The sequence below is a fragment of the Vicugna pacos genome, chromosome 22, assembly GCF_048564905.1.
Source record: "Vicugna pacos chromosome 22, VicPac4, whole genome shotgun sequence".
Classification (NCBI taxonomy): Eukaryota; Metazoa; Chordata; class Mammalia; order Artiodactyla; family Camelidae; genus Vicugna; species Vicugna pacos.
This window is the reverse complement of record NC_133008.1, coordinates 15,827,723-15,844,701: the sequence shown is the minus strand read 5'-3', so window position 1 is coordinate 15,844,701 and position 16,979 is coordinate 15,827,723. Positions and strand designations below refer to the sequence as shown.

Genomic DNA, 16,979 nt, shown 5'->3' with positions numbered 1-16,979 from the left:
CTCCAGAGGGAAGGGCCTTCTGGAGTCATTGATGTCAGTCAGTTAGGTCTGTGACTGGCTGTGGTCAGATGCCTGCGTGGGTATCAAAATGGCCTGGCGAGGTTGGTTGTGGAGAGATGGCAAAAGACCCTTCTGAGCAATCTGGACTTTTCCAGGAACAGACCACAGGTGCTCTAGATATTTAGACTGCTTCCAGAATAACTTTCGGGTTCTCAAGCCCTCCAAATTAAGACTAAATTAATTTAACCATTAATTTATTATTTAACCATTAATTTATCTTTCCTTCTGAACAAAAGAAAAAAGATTTCTATTCAAGGCCAAGAGCCAGTGGGTAATTTGACAAATTCTAGCTCTTTGGGGATGGGAGGTCATGTAGATCAGAGGGGGAAAAAAAAGAAAAAGAATAACAAAAAATGGAGTAAGAATAATAAAATGTGGGACAGTGTTGAAAAAGTTTTTCCCATGTCTATACTAGACCCAGCTCTGTGCCCTGAAATGAGAAATATTCACCTAGTGTTAAAGTTGTTTATCTTCTGGCCCATCCGGTCATGTCGGCACATAGGATGCGTTTTCTGTGGGGGAGTTATTCCAGGCAAAACTTGACTCGCAGATACTTTTGGAACATAGCATGCCAATGAGTGGACAGTCAGCACTGGGTTCAGGAAGAACTCTGCTCTGTGCACCGAAGCGCCTAAAAGTCAGCGTTCTGTAGACCTGATGACTCAAGGTCCTGGAAATCATTTTGGAAGCTACCGAGTATGAAGAATGCTAGGAAGAAACTCAGAAATACTTTTTTCCTCTTCTCGTTTTATAGCTGAAGACAGAGATTTGCAGATGTGCAGTCCCTGGATGTACTCGGTCAGCCCGGGCACCCCTTCTCCTGGGCCTGGGACAGAGGAAAGGCTTAAGGAACCTCTCTAAAGTGGGTGTAAGATTATTATTAGTCATTTCACCCCTTCGGATTTCAGCTTCTTGTCTTTAAAGAGTTCAGACCAGGTAAACAGTAAGGGCTGTCTTCATTGGCTGGTTGAGTCTTCCTTTTTGAGAGGCAGGTGTTTATTGGTCTGAGTTGGGGACAAAGAGAATCTCCTCCCCTGTGTATCTGCTCTTGCCAAAGTTTGCCCGTGGTGATTTCTTAAGGAAACACCCAAGACAGTGATGAAAGTTTATATATAATCTGTGACCATGGTATGTTTTATTCATTGCACGAAGAGATCTTTTTTGAAAGAGGTATTCATGGGATAGAGAACATCCTTGAAAGGAGACCTATATTCGGCCCCGCTCTGTTAAGTGCACAACCTTTCGCCTAAAATAAGGCAGACTGGTGAGTTATCAATGAAGTCAGTCAGGAAAGACAAATGGCTTACTTCTTTAATTTGGGGGATGGAATGCCACATCTGAGTTAAATTTACTCAAATGATGGCTGCAGGACCAAAATACAGTAGTACAGGAAATTAATTGTGGTAAAAATTTAAAATGCTATAAAGAACTGTGTTAATTTAATTTCCCGTTACTTTGTGGAACGCACAGAACATAAAATTCACAGAACGACTCATAAAGCCAGAGCTATACTTTACTCTTCTGACTGGGAGGCCCTGGTCTCAGCTTCATGTTGTGATTTTTTTTTTTTTCCAAGAAGAGATTATCTTGAAAGACTTTTTTTTTTTTTTTTTTTTGGTCTCTGTGTGCAAAAAGGCAACACAGATTACACCAGATGCTGCTCCTTGGATCTGGCAAATTTTTGTTCATGAATCTAAACCTGAATTAAATTTCTCTGTCTCAGCTTTCTGTAAAACTGAAAGATATTTTGCCTGGTTGTGCCTGTCTTTGAGAGGTTCCTGCTCATTGATTTTTTTAGCTCTTTATTGGAAGACTGTGGAGGAAATATCGAGGTTCCGGTTCTGCTGGGCACTGACACTGTGACCCTGGATAAGATACTTACCTTCTCTGTAGGCCTCTCTACTTCATTTGGAAAATGAGAATAGTTAAGATTACCGCAATTTGTAGCAACAAGAGAATTAAGTAATTTAATGCATATAAAGCACTCAGAAAAAGATCCGATGCACAGCATACGCTTTAAAGGATGCTGATTATTTATTATTGTTATTTTTGTCCTTGATTCAATGATCCAAATTATCTTTCCAGTGGAAATTCACAGAAGTTTATGTTCTTCCACATGTATATACAAGACTTCATGTTACATTTTATCTGCTTTTGAACTTACCTCTGTGTAGCTACTATCAAAAGGAAGAGGATGTTTTTGCATTCAAGGGACTTTAACATCTATTTGTTAAAACAAGATGTCCCCACCAAAAATTTTAAAAACACAGAAACACAGTAATAGAATAACAGACTCTAATATAATGGTTCAAATTGAATACCCATGTGAAGAGTCTGTTGGAATTCATCAAGGCAGGAATTTTTTTAAAGTTGGTGCAGCCCAGCGTTGAATCTAGCTTGCAAATGGTTCGTATGTACGGTTACCAGATACAAGGATTGCCAGAGGATACACAGCTAAATTTGAATCCCCGGGTAAACAACCAGTCATTTCCACTATAAGTATATCCTGGATGTTCTTATACAAAAACATTTTTCATTATTTACCTGAAATTCAAAATAACCTGGATGTGTTACAATTTTATTGGTTAATTCTGGCAACTCAAGTCACAGAGTATCATTATAAAAAGCAGGTGCTAATTGCCAACTTCTAAAATTTGGGGGATTTTTACAATGAAATACAAATTCTTGCTTTTTTGAAAAATTAGCAGATTTGGCAAAACTGGACCTGAGACGCAATAACAAATTGGACTTGAAGCTTCTGTTCCCTTCCCGTGAGGCGAGTACTCACAGTCAACACCGTCTTCCCCTCCTCATTGTCTTTCTTCATTCCTTTGTCTCTAATTTCCATCACTTTCTCCTGGAGACCTTTGGTTTTGAAATCTTTACTCTAATGACTAAATAGGAATTTGGAATTTTAATGTATTTTGCTCATTTCAGCGTGCATGTTTATTAATAAAGGTTCAAAGATACAGTAATTTAGTAAATTACTCAAGCACGATCTATTTACTGTAAGATCTGTAGATACTTTGCCAAGGCATTATCTCGCCAAATGAAAACAGTTCCCTCGAAGCTGTGATGTGCTAATAAGGCCTCTGGGACTTACCACCCACTGGCCCTCTTAAATGCTCCATCCTCCTTCTGAGAATTTGAGCTTCTAAGATTCTGGCAACTTGTAGATGAGGAATCATAATTCTAACATTCTGCACTCCTGGGTCCAATCCAAGGACAGTAACAGGAATTCTTGCTTTCCCTTGCAACTAAACTTCATTAGCAATTTCCAGCTTAGTGTGTTTTAATGCATGGCATTCTGAAGTGGTTCAAATGAAATGAAGGATATTAACTCAACATTAGTAATTTCTTGAATTGCACTTGGCTTAATATGTGAAGAGCATTACACACATTATACCTGTCACCAGTGAGAAAGTCATATACCTGGATGAATGTAATCCATTTATTGGTTTATATGGACACAAACTATGAGAGAATTATTTGAAAATCTTTTGAGATTCAGAGAAATTAGGTGTGATATTAGTACTGTGAACTGACTGTGGGAGTGTAAAAGTGTAGATAATTTTCAAAGGTGAAATGCATCTAATAAAAATGCTATTCTTTTGCCCCTGTTTCCCTGAAGGATGATGGTTTATCGTTGACCAGAATGACAGTAGAATCAGAGAGTCAATGAGTTAAAAGCATCTCTTTTCAAAACCCCTCTCTGTTATCTTTTCGGTTTTTCCCTCAAGCCAACATGTTTCCTGAGAATGCACCTATAGGTCCAAAATAGAAATTGCAATGTGAGGGTGTCTACCTTACCATCAAGGAGTAAATAGGCCACATATCAGTCTAAGTCTACAAGTCTGGGTTCAGCTGCATTTTTCTGCTACTGTTGAGACAGAAAACATAATCCCCTTAGTGACTTGTCCCCTGGTCAACACTTCTCTTCTGAAAGCAAATTATTCAAGAAGGCTTGCTAGTGGGAAGGACCATTAGCAAAGGAATACTTATTTATTTACTGGTATTCTTAAAAATTGACGTGTGGCATTTTACTCAAGGAAAATAGGCTTAACTGAAATTTTAATATAGCCACATTTCAAATTGAGGTAATAGGCTATTCAAATAAATGAACAAGCAATCAAATTAGCCTTAAGAATGGAGATTTACAATGTGTCAGTTTCTGGTGTACAGCACAATGTCCCAGTCATGCATATACATGCATATATTTGTTTTCTTATTCTTTTTCATTAAAGGTTATTATAAGATACTGAATGTAGTTCCCAGAGCTATACAGAAGAAATTAAAATTTTTGTGTTTTTATATACAGTGGCTGACATTTGCATGACTGGGTCATTGTGCTGTGTACCAGAAATCGACACATTGTAACTGACTGTACTTCAATTTTAAAAAATTTAAAAATAAAAATTTTTAAAAATTTTTGTAAAGAATAGAGACTTGCCAGAAGTGAGTATTAATCAACTCTCTCTCTTCTGAATTTAGTCATTAGCTCTAAGTCTTTGAAAAAATTATCTCAAAATGTTGGTAAACTATTTGAAAATGAGAGCGTCATGGTTATAATCTGTTCTTCAGCATCGGGTGCTCATTGCCTTTCTTGGTAAATAGTTATGGAGGTTCCCCTATTTGCTAGTCACTGTTCTAGGCACTGGGGATAGAAGAGCGGCTAATAGGGACCAGTCTCTTCTCCTGGAGCTCCTTTCTAGAAGGAGAGACCTAAGGTAAGCAGTGAACAAGAGGTTGTCAGACGGTGTCAGGCATCATGAAGAAAATGAAGTGCGGATGAGGGAAGGGGCAGGAGTGAGAGTGAGAGACAGGGCTGGTGAGACGACTTCAAATCCTGGAATCAGGTTTGGGCATGGAAATAGGGGTAACAGAAGACACAGAACCATTCCTGTAAGGATCTGTGTTACGAGCTTTGTGGGCAGAAGCAACCGCAAACATAAGAGCTGTAAGGTGAGACTAGCATGGCTACTTCAAGGAGCTGAAGGAGAGGCATTGTGACTGGATGTTAGTGAGCCAGGGGGACAGTAGTGACGGTGAGGCTGGGAGGTGAGTGGGCTGGACCAGGCAGGGGCATCCACGCATATGCTTCTTTCAGCCCAGGACTCCCAGATGCACCTCTGTACGTATCTGACAGCACTCTGTTCCTTCCCCTTTGAAAACCTTTCAGCATCTTCTCACTGTCTGCACAAGAAAATGGACTCATTTTAGCATGCCACCTCATTCCTCACTGCGAGAATCGCTGGGACATCTTTAACAGTATAAATGCTCAGGTCCCACCCCAGCTAATCCAGTCAGGCTTGACATTGATAATTTATCTAGCTTCCAGCTGATGGGAAGATACGGGCAAGGTTTAGAAACACTGATGTAGACTTATGCAATCCAGCAGAATTATAATACAAGCCCCCTGTATTTTACTGGCCACGTTAACAGGTAAGAAGAAACAGATAGAGTTAACTTTAATAGTGTATTTTTGCTTAACCCAATATGTTCAAGATACCACCGGCTCAATATGTAATCAATACAAAAATTATTAAGAAATATGTCAGATTCCTTTTTTTCACACCAAATCCTTGGAATCCGGTCCGTATTTTATACCTGAAGCACATCTCAATTCTGATGGGAAATGTTCATCAGAATTACTTGACTTACATTTGGAGGACATCAAATTCATGGTTGAAAAAAGAAGGTGCCCGCACCTGAGCTGTCCATCACGTACTTAAGATCTTCCAGTAACTGAACTGAGTATCATTGTCAAAAATTGAATTGTTAACTAAAAATGAAATAAAATCGAAAGGTTAATAAGTTCCTTAGTCTCCTTAGCCACACCTCAAGTGCTCCAAGGCCATCCAGGGCGAGTGACTGTCATCCTTACAGTGAGGCTTTGGAATGTGAGTCTGATCTGAACGTGAGTTGTCCAGCATGACACAGTCCTGGATTAAGAACTTGAGTTTTGCAGTCAGACATTAATGGGCTTCAGTCCCAACTGTGTGCTGTGGGATTGTCGATTAGTCCATGCCTGCCAGCCTTAATTCTCCCACCTGTAAAAGATGAATATTATTGTTACCATAGTATCATTGGAGTTAATTATGGAAGCAGAGGTCAAGCATTTAGTGCAATACAGTAGACTTAACAATTGGTTAGATTTTTCTTCTACCCTTCCCCATTCCACCTGCCCCATACTTAATCTTATAATTCAGTTGAATCTCTAGAATGAAAATAATAATAATAATAATAATAATAATAATAATAATAATAATAATAATAATAATAATAATAAAGACCAAGACTTCCATGTCTGTGTGCCTTTGGTTATGGTCATCTTTCTAAATTTCCTTCATCTCGGTCCTTTCTTTCCTTCTTTCCCTCTGGTGTTATCTTGTCCACAAAACCCCCACCAAACAAGTTGCTACGCGTATGTTAATACAGGCATGTTGTTTAGTTCTTAAGAGTCTCTTCAAGGCATTGTGGAAGAATTTTACGTTTTTGTAACTCCATTTAAAATATGACTTTATCCTTTGTAATCTAGAATCATATTCAGATAGGAGTTGGGATCATTTTGAGGGGATGTTGAGTTACTGAAGTATTGTTGTTGTTGTAAAAATGTCTTCAGAGGTCATCAACCTCCAATTTCTCATGCAATGCCTTAGTAAATGCAGTCTAGGGAACGTTTACTGGTTGGGTCTCGTTCACCCAGATAGATAGCATTGAAGTCTCTATTTTAATTCAAACATCCTCTTACTCCGTACAGCCCTGGAGATGCTTATTTATTAGCACTGACTTTGGATGCAAAATTTGTTAGGATAGTAAAGATAATTCTGCTTGCTTTTTTAAAAAATGGTGAATATTAGATATTATTTAGGAAAAAACTAGGCTATTAGTGTAATCTTGTGCTTTTATTTTCTTTTTTAGAAAAATTACATTTACTTCAGAAAAAAAAATCACACTAAAGTATCTATTTTTTTCACTTAATTATAATTCATGATCATTTAAATTTGATTTAAATGATTCAGGAACATATAGGAAGAATGTAAATATTATCCAAAATCTAACATCCAAAAACTATCACTGTTAATACTTTGGTGCATATTGTCCCATATGCACTTTACTTTACTCATTTTTAAAATTTATCTCTTTACTCAAATATAAAATTTTACATAAATGGCATTATGTACTTAAATTTTAAGCATTTTTATTCATCTATTTTTTACCCTCTCAGTGATAAAACCTTAGAGACATGCCCATAAATACAGAACATTATAATTTTTGTGGGGGTATAAGAATCTCATAAAATAAATTTACTATAAATTATTTTACTAATATGGCATATAAGTTTTTTACTATACACATTAAAATGAACATCCGTATTTATGTACTTTTAGACAACTCTTTTTTTTTTAAGTGAATCCTTGGTATTGAATTTAATGAATCTAAGGCTATACATACACATTATGTATCTTGATGCACGTTGTGAAATTTCCTTCACAGAATTATCAACAAATACTTTGTGTTGATTTACCCATGTATTCACCAACAATATGTTTTATTATGTTTTCAGTCTTTGCCAATCTAGGTGAGAAAATTTATCTCTTCAATTTTCGTATCTCTGATTACTATTTATTTTCTAGATTTCTCCTGCCAATTTTTGTAGACAGATGTTCCCATTTTTCTTATAAATGTGAAAGAACTCAGAATATTTGTTTTATCAAATGATGTGTATTTATAGCAAACATTCATAGCAAGTAGTCATACTTATTAACCTTGTCTTTCATGTATTTTTCCTTAAAAATGATATCAAATTTATTGGGTCCATTTATTAAAGTAACAAAAGACCAAGCCGGCTTCATCTATTTGATCAGTAGTTGGTCCAAGCTGTCTAAGCTCTGCCACTGATGAGTCAATGTGATTCGAGGCTTGTATTCTCATTCTTTCTAAATTTCCTAACATACTACATGAGAGAGTTGTATGAAATTGTTTATAAGATCTAAAATTATTTGAATCTGTCTTAACATTTTATTGGGGTTTTCTACATTATCACTGAATCTTTGAAAAACATGACTTAAGTTTCTTAAGAACAGAACATAAAAACTTTGTCACTCAGCAATCTAATTTGATCAGTTAAGCAGAGTTGTGCTTTATTTTTAGTCTTTTTTAATCCGGGCCAATCTAGTTACATTAGTTGTGTGGCTTATATGGACTGGATATTCTTAATCCTAGGATGAGTTCCCCAATAAACATGTCTCTTTGCTGCTTTGTAGCTTATGGTGCAGAAGGCTGAACTGAAGTGTTTTCCTCTCCCTGACACTCCATGTGCCAGTACAGACCCTTGACCATTGTGCGTTCTCACGGTCATAAACATAGCAAACGCACCATTTTCTTTATAAAATGGAGTGAAGGACAACTAGAACTTTAGAACAATCCCCTTTGTGCTCCGATGAGTCAACAGAAAATAGTATAATCAATGCTTTAGTTTATCTGAAACGTTTTAGACGGGTGGGAAGGGAACACTTAACATCTCTGCAATGCCCATACTTTTCCAGACTCTATGCTCAGCAATGGGAGTGTACACAGTGATTCAAAGCCCTAAACTTGGCTCCATTGCTTCCTACATGCACAGGCAAGTCACTTTGCAGGCTCTCTCTGTCATCCTCATCTTCAGAATTGGGATTAAATTAATTTCCCATCATGGGGCTGTTGTCAGAGGTAACCCAGATGTTAAGAATGGCTGGCATTTATCCAGTGCTGGGCGCCAGGGACTGCGGACTAGATTTGTTGTTATTTTCACAACCCTTCCACGCTTAGTACTTGCCCCTCCATGAATGTTGCTTTCTTAGTTCCACAACACTCTTCCATGGGTGAAAATTATGAAACATTTTGTTCCGTTTCCAGTTACAGAGCTGTAAAGCCAGTGCTGGTTAGAGTCCTGGCTGCACCTTGCTAATTACTTGACTCCCTGTGTCCTGGGAGCAGCCCTCCAGCTAGTGCTTCACGTCCTTACCACTGACAGCCACGTGGACGTTCCTCTGATGTGGGCAAAAAATAGCCAGTGATTTCTTAGAAACAAAGCAATTACATCTGTGATTGTCAGGGATCAGCCAAACATCCTGGCTAATCTCTAACAGTTCCCTGGTCCTCTGTTGAAGAGTAACGGGAAGCTCGTTCCTTTTCCATTGTCCTGCATCGCGTTTTCCTTCCTGGGCACATTCCTTCTTCACTGGTCGCTTTCTCATGATTCACACATCTTCTAGGATAGTAGATGCAGGCTGGGGGTCAGTTTGGTTGGTAGAATTTAACGAATAAATATATTTTAATTATTTATGAACACTTACATGTTAAGAATTGCGAATAAAATCTAGATTTCCGAATTTTCTTGGGGGTAAAAAAAAAACAAACAGTGGATATGGCAGCCCTGGGCTCTTATTCCTACACAGTTGCAGTTGACTGGTGACCTTTTGGATGGGTCACATGCTCACTGTGCTCAGCATCCCCAACGTTTTTCTCTCCTTTCCATTTCCCCAGCTGTGTCTTCATTCCTCACCCGCTTGTGGATTCTGCCCTATGAGGACTGGGTTTTTCCTCCTAACTCCCATTTGCTTACTTCTTTCTTCTGACCTTGCTCCTTCCTTCCCCACTTTCAGGATTCAGCTCTCTGTTTGCATCTCTGCTGCTGCTTCTGGCTTCTGTCTCCATAGTAACGGGAACAGAGCGGGGAAGTGAGAAATTCTGGGTAGTACCAGCAGGGGGTGAGAGTCCTAAAAAGGAAAGGGAAGGACAAAGTCTGCATAAAGGGAGAAGTGGCAACCCTGTCCTATGTTTAAACTCTGCTGATGCCTGCCAGGCATCCTTTATGTACCACTCCTTGCCTCCTTGTTCCTCTTGCACGGAACGTCACTTCCTGCAGGGGTTCCTGGCAATGTTACATTGTGCAAGAGCTGAAGGGCTCTAGTCCCCGCTCCTCTAGTCCTGTGCGTCACCAACCACCTCCAGGCTTTGCCTGTGGAGTTTCCTGAGCATCACCTCTGGCATTTTTGGTTCAGTAGAGCTGAGTGGGACCTGGGAACTTGCAGTTGTTAAAGGTGATGCAGGTCTTCTGAGGAGCTGATCCACAGAAAGACAGCTAGAAACCAATCAAAACTTCACTTTGCATGTAGAAAATCTGAAACCCAGACAAGGGGCAAAGCTGTCTAAGAAGCTCATGCTCCAGACAGGCTCGTGCTTATGTGCAGGAGCCAACATCTCTCCATGTAAACATTCATTGGAGGGTACCACAGAGTATTTGTTTTCCAGTTTAGTATCCAATTTAGACCAGCTTTCATTGGAGCCAAAAGTAGAGAGAATTTTAATGTTGGAATTTTCACATTAAAAACAAGTTAGATTTTTTTTTGGCTTTCCTTGAGAAATGGCAACCTTGCATTCCCACATAACATTCCTTAAGTTAGTAAACTTGCAGTCGCCTGAGTGCTCAAGTCTGGAGTTGATTCCAAAATAGGACAACCTCATACATTCTATATATAATTAAACTTATAGCGAGAATAGAATGAACGGCTTGTAAGGGTTGAAAGAGGGTTTCCTGCGTCCATTTCCTTTTTTTTTTTTTTTTCCTGTTGTATGTTTTGAATTCTTTAAAAGCCTTATGAGTTGCTCAGGTCTCTTTCCTGCTAAGGTGACCTTCATACAGGTTTGTATTGGAAGTTCAGCCTGCGAGCAGCAGGCCACTTTCCAATCTTGCTTTGCCATCCTTCGAAGATGGATAGCCACGATTGCTGGATTAAAACACCTCGCCATGTGAACAGGAAGTTCAGTGTTCTGTCAGATTTCCACTGAGAATCCAGAGAAGGATATTAATTTTAAGTGAATAAGTACAATTTTATTCATGGTCTGGGGAATATTATAAGATTACAGGTATAGCTAATTTTGAGAAATTTATGAGCTTTTGTGGAATACAGACTCAAGGGTAAAACCACCAAAAAGTGCATGCATATAATTGCGCCACAAATAAGCCACAATAGAGATGCTCAGTGGCGCAATTTGCAAGCCTAGCCTTAGACTTCAGGTTGAATAATGTCCCAAAGATGCAGTGGGATTTATATTTTTGCTGCCTTTGCTGTTGGGTTTCTGTATTGTCAAGGGTGGATCACACAACAATTCTGATCATTAGTAGGAGAGCTTTTTGGAAGAGGATGAGAGGCCTGGAAAGTAAAATCTTGGAAATCAACTAAATGCCCTTGTGTTTTATTAGCTAGCACTTTTTATAGCTCCTAATAAAGTCGGCTCAGAAGGTCACTTCCTGAGCACGGCTATGAATATTGTAGTGCATGAGTTCTCAAATTGTTTATAAGCAGGCTGGGCGAGGATTTCTAATAAATGCTTGGTCAAGAGAACTCTTCTGATATATATATGCATGTGAATCATGCAATGAAAAGTGGAACTGGATTCCTCTTCCTCTCTCCCGCCCTCTTCTTACCTCACCCCAGGTCAGCAGCCAGCGCCATCTGCACGGAAGTTGTGGTTGTGAGTCTTGGTTTCCCTTTTGCATTTGCTCCCTGCGGAAATTGTGGGGTGCTACAGGGCAGTTTGCATACTTCATTTCTAACTCAGCTGAAGGACTTTGTCATGTTTATTTCCTGCTATCTTGTATCTATTCCGTCAGGTGTTTCTGAGGTGAAGCCAAGGCCCCTATAGATGAAAATCTCACCTGGATGGCTTTATTTTATTTTTCAGCTCAGAAATTGAGGTGTAATTATTGCAAGCAATACCAAGTAGGTGCATGGAGGCAGGGCAGCGGGAGAACTGCAGTGAGAGAAGGGAACAGGAGGAAGCACGTGGGCTCGCTTGCTGGAATGCTTTCCTCAGCGTTGCATGCCAGATTGACGAGTGTGAGATCAGAGGAATAGGATGCAGTTTAGTACTATCTGCAGGGACCACACTGAACAAGTCAACAGTATATTGTGATGAAGGACACATATAAATCCCATCTCTTCATTCTTGCTATTTTTTTTTTTTGAGAAAATTTGCTTTATGGGATAATGCACTCAGTCCAGTCAAACGGAACTAATATACAACCTTGCTGATGGGCAGATATTCCTCTACTTGATTTGTGGAACAGGGTGACTAGAATAAAGCCGTCTGGCCCACGTTCAGTTCCCATCCACTTGAGTTCCATCTTTCAAACTGTAGGCTTGGACATCACATCTTAGCTGACGTCCGTTTTTCCCTCAGTTGTGAAGTTAATTATGATAAGCTGATTGTTGTCTTTAGCACCGAAGAGGAGCCTTTGCAAGGTGTGCTTGCAATTTTATTTGCTGTTTCTTTTTGTCGAAGGTGCAGTTTGAAACGTGGAAGCCAGCTAGTCGATTTCAGTTTATTTCATAGTGATTTTGTAGTTTTCCTTTCCTGTCTCTTTTTTTTTTTTATGAAAATATATGACGGACTTTTTTGTACCTAATATTCAAAAGAGATAACAGTGAAATTTTTAAAATTGTATCATTTGAAAGAAGGTAAGCATGTGAACATAAGTACCTTAACTATTGTTCTGGGGAACATTGATTCTCATTAGGGGAAGGCTTTTTCTGTTTTTAGCGAATGTAAGTAGACACACTGCAAACACCACACTATCATTTAACATTTGTAATTCAGTGTATTTTTGGGAGGTGGGGTTTGGTGTTCAGACTTTTGGGGGGCAAGATAAATGATATTACAAAGTGAAAATCTTATATTGTTGCAGTGCCTATAACTTTTTAATGATTTTTCCTTCTTTAAATAAAATTAAAGAAACGAGAAAAATCCATTAATGACCCATTTTTATGTGTATTCGGTAAGTCAATATGAATGTCTTTCTGACTAGGTGTCTACTTGAACTTTCCTAAATCCTCAAGATAGTTCTGAAAATAGGTATTTGTCTATGTCTAAAAGTTCCTGGATCAAATACTATATTGGAGTTGGGCACTTCAGATATCTTGAGTGGGGTGACGGGGTGGGTAGAGCAGGTAAGTGAGGAAAACCTTCTCTGAACTCCAGAAAGGAAATCTGGACAAGATATTAGGAAATAAGAAGATGGCGCTGGGTGTTTCTATGCAGTTTCCTACTTTCCAGACCAGCCTAAATAATCCCCCAAACTGCTGATGACTCTTGCCACCGAATGCCGTCTTGAGGATTCAGTAGCAAAATCTAGTCCATCCTTTCAAGGTTTCCTTTCATTTAGATATGTTAGCATTAGGTGGTATAAGAGTTGGTTGTTCCATAGTGATATCTTAGCACTGAGCTTTTTCTGACTGTAAGGAGGAAAAGATAGCAGAAAGAGAGGCAAGTGTACATGTGAAATTATTTTTATTTTGTTTTTGTTTTGTTTTTTATTGGTTTTTTTTTTTTTGGAAGAGGTAATTGGGTTTATTTACTTATTAATTTTTTTCATGGAGGCACTGGGTATTGAACCCAGGACCTTGTGCATACTAAGTAAACACTGTACCACTGAGCTATACCCTCCATCCCCATGTGAAATTACTTTAAATTAGTGGTTCAGGAAACTGAGTTGAATTAATATTTTTATTTTCTTCCAGTAGCTGTTGCAGGCAACTCTTTAACTGTGCTGATCATTTCTGAGTCTTTTGAGGCTAGAAGCCATGAGTTGGTTTTTACGAGTATCTACTTTACTAGATTTCAGGCTGAGCACTCCAGTCGTATTTTAGGGTTGCAGGGAACCTTGGCTACAGTAGAAATTAATACTGTCTTCTAAGACGCCAAAATTCCTTCTCCAAAGGGCAAATACTTTTCTGGAGTAGGTTAAGAACATTTGTGTTGATGATTTTCTGTTACATATGAAAGTGTTCTCATATTTCTTGATTTGTGGGCCACGTTATATTTCATTACAAACATAAAACAAACCTCCAGACATATCATGTTTCAGAATGGGCGGGAGCACGTTAAACCATCAGTGTTTCATTGGCTGTCTTCGCATTCAGGTTACCCAGATGCAATCTGAAATCTAATAGCGATTTAATTTTGTTTTTCATTCTTTCCATTCCTGAAATGTCACCACAGCCTCTACGTTATTTGAAACATACACACGCAGGGCTATTACTATGCACAGTAGTTCTTTAATTGCAGCATATTTCATTAGGTGGCACACATTAATTCAACTCTGTTGGAAAAAGGAAAAAAAAAAGAAAACTGGAAGTAACCACAGGGTAGTTAACTTCATATGAATTTTCATGAGTCAGTATAGGCACTGATGTGATGCTGTTGGATGACTGGTCCTCAAAATGTCATCCTTCGAGGCCTCACACGACCAAATGAGTAACTGCAGAGTTGGCGATTTAACTACTCTGATGGATTTGTATTAATGCTGTTTATTGAAATTTGTGTTAATTCGGTTTATTGAAAACTTCAGTCTGAGTTTAGATTCGGTGCAGTTGCACATTGGTAATGACGTCACCCACCACCATTTGCTCCGTTACCGTGTCTCCCTTCTTCCTGTCTGGGTGGGGTTTTCACAGTGTCCTGTCAGCCAGGTTATGTACGTTCATATACTCAGTGATCTCTTATGGAGGAAGCTCTTATTGGAGCTGAGGCCACAGTAGTGAAAGAGGTGAGGAGGCTGCCTTCCCAGAGCTTATGTTTGAGGGGAAGAAGGGGGAGACAGAAAGAAGCAAAGTAAATAATGAATTGACTAGAGGGTAGTTTTACATAGTGGGTAAGTCCCGCAGAGAAAATAGAGCAGAGTAAAGGTAACATAACGGGCTTGGTAGGAAGGTCAGCGTTAAGTATGATGGTCAGGGGATGTGTGCCCTGACTCCAGCCTGGGGAGGATCTGGGCGGACTTGGGGAGGGGGGTGTCCTCGAATGAAGGGAGAAGCATTGCAAGGGACCATGCACAGGGCCACTGGAAGGTTTGTTTTAACCTTTGGAGATGGTACATTATGTACATCACCGAAATTAGGAAAGAGAGGAAGCACAACAGGTAAGGGGGAGTCAGGCTATTTCAGTCCTTCTTCTCCTTTATGGTGATTCATCTGCTTTGTTTATAATAATTGTCAAGCATTTCCAAGATGGCTTACTTAACAAACAAACTATATTCTTCAAAAATTTTAATTTTTGAAATTCTTTAGACCAGTGATACAATGATCAATCACATTTCAATAGGTAATCTTAATTTCTTCTCTAGTTTAGTTATATTATGGTTATGAAATTATATCAATAAAACATCCTTGCTTTGAATTCTTATATATTATTTAGACATAAACACATTTTTTCCCCAGGAATTGAGGTATATTTCATGAAGTTTTTCTCCCCTTACTTATTATTATTCTACATCCTTGAGTGGGAAGGCCAAATGATGTTGGTGATTATTTTCCAGAGGCACTGAATCTAGGATTTATTTAATTGTCTGTATAAGCAGTTGAATTTGTCTTTCACCATCCTGTTTTCCAAGGGCCTTATCCTGTTAAACATATGCACTTTCCTGAATTCTTTTTTATTTGCTCTCTCTCCCTAATCTCCAAAGCCGCCTTATTATCTCTCACCAGTCTTTGCCCCTCAGACCAATTTAATACTACCTGTAGGTTTAATTAACTTGTTTATTTCTCTGGTCTGGACCATTAATGAAGATATCAAATGAGACCAGGCTGACCTTCCCACACTGAACATGCTTTGCCATTTAAATGCTATTTTGCTTTGTGATCCTCAACTCCATTGTCAAAATATTTCTCCCTTACTCGGAATCCAGTTTGGAAAGCAGAGTGTGTGAATCCTGTTTCTATTTAAAAAAAAAAAAAAAAAGAGTGCATCTTATATATATGGGAAGGTGTATTGGTTTCTTCAGGACTCGTGAGGACATTTGCATTTTGAGAAAGATTTTAGCAAATTACCTCCCACTTTGCTCTTTTCCCCTCGGTAGAAAAACAGCACCTCCGTATCCTTGCTCTACAAGTTTTAAGTTATGTTATGATCATTGCATTTCTTGAGGCACTTTGGTGATGGTTTCTGGACAAAATTTTCCTTGGCTGATCCCAGGTGCTGTGAGTCACTTGTGTTTATTGCTATTGTTTTTATTAAGTTCTATGATTTGAAGCTTTTTGTTTTTAAGGTCTTCATTTAGAGACTTTTTCAAATATGCTCAAAGACAAGAAGGATGTTTTACAGATCCATTGCCAGTCTGTAGCAGGCAGTTCCATAGGGAATCTCTGTGTCTGCTTTCTGCCTTCGGCCCCAGTTGCTCTCGTTCCAGCACAGGGTCCCAGGCCAACCATGCAAAACCTGCAGAAGAAATGCCTGAGAACTGGTTTTGCTACTTTTACACCACCACCACCTTTCCTGTTAAAGAGGCGGCAGAAACTGGTAGGAAAAGTGGAAATGGAGGGTGCGATTTCTGGGAGGGCAATGTAGGGTCTTATGAAGGGGCAAGGAGAGGTCTCTCTCCCCAGGCCCACTGAGCAAGTCTTCAGAGAGTGACTGACCCGGATCCCCCGCTGTCTCTGCGGCATAGAGTCTGGTGCTGGGACCATTCCTGGAGAAGACGCGGTGAGAGACATGACTTAGATCCGGGAGTGGGGAGAGGGGCTTCTTTTAGAATGGCCTGTGCTCCTGGGTCCTGGTGAAGGGAAAGATGTGTATGTTTCCTGTGGACTTTGTGGGAGAAACTTTCCTGAAGGAGAGCTCTTGGAAGGCAAGACAGGCACAGAAGAGCCTGGGGCTGTATTGTGAAATGAAGACTGAGAGTCATTGCTAGAAGCAGTCAATGGGGACACTGGCCTCCTGGGCGATCTGTGACGGAGATGGTGTGGGAGGAATGCTTGAAGAGTCAGCAGTCGAGCATCAGACATCTTTCACGACCACAGGACTCCACGGCCAGGTTACATCAATGCTAGTCAAGTCAGTGGTCATGTCCCCTCTACCTTTTACCCCTTCTCTGCTTC

The 16,979-nt window shown here is 39.4% G+C and overlaps 1 protein-coding gene and 1 long non-coding RNA gene across 2 annotated transcripts in view; one reads left to right on the top strand and one right to left on the bottom strand.

Moving 5' to 3' along the window:
* The window catches only part of LOC140688427 (teneurin-2-like), a 595,904-nt gene that overhangs the window by 105,911 nt on the left and 473,014 nt on the right, over positions 1–16,979 (top strand). The window lies entirely within an intron of this gene.
* Positions 5,523–9,733, bottom strand: LOC140688349 (uncharacterized). Its single transcript, XR_012062990.1, has 2 exons — positions 9,668–9,733; positions 5,523–6,110 (listed from the first exon to the last, which is right to left on the bottom strand). It is a non-coding gene; the product is annotated as an uncharacterized lncRNA (long non-coding RNA).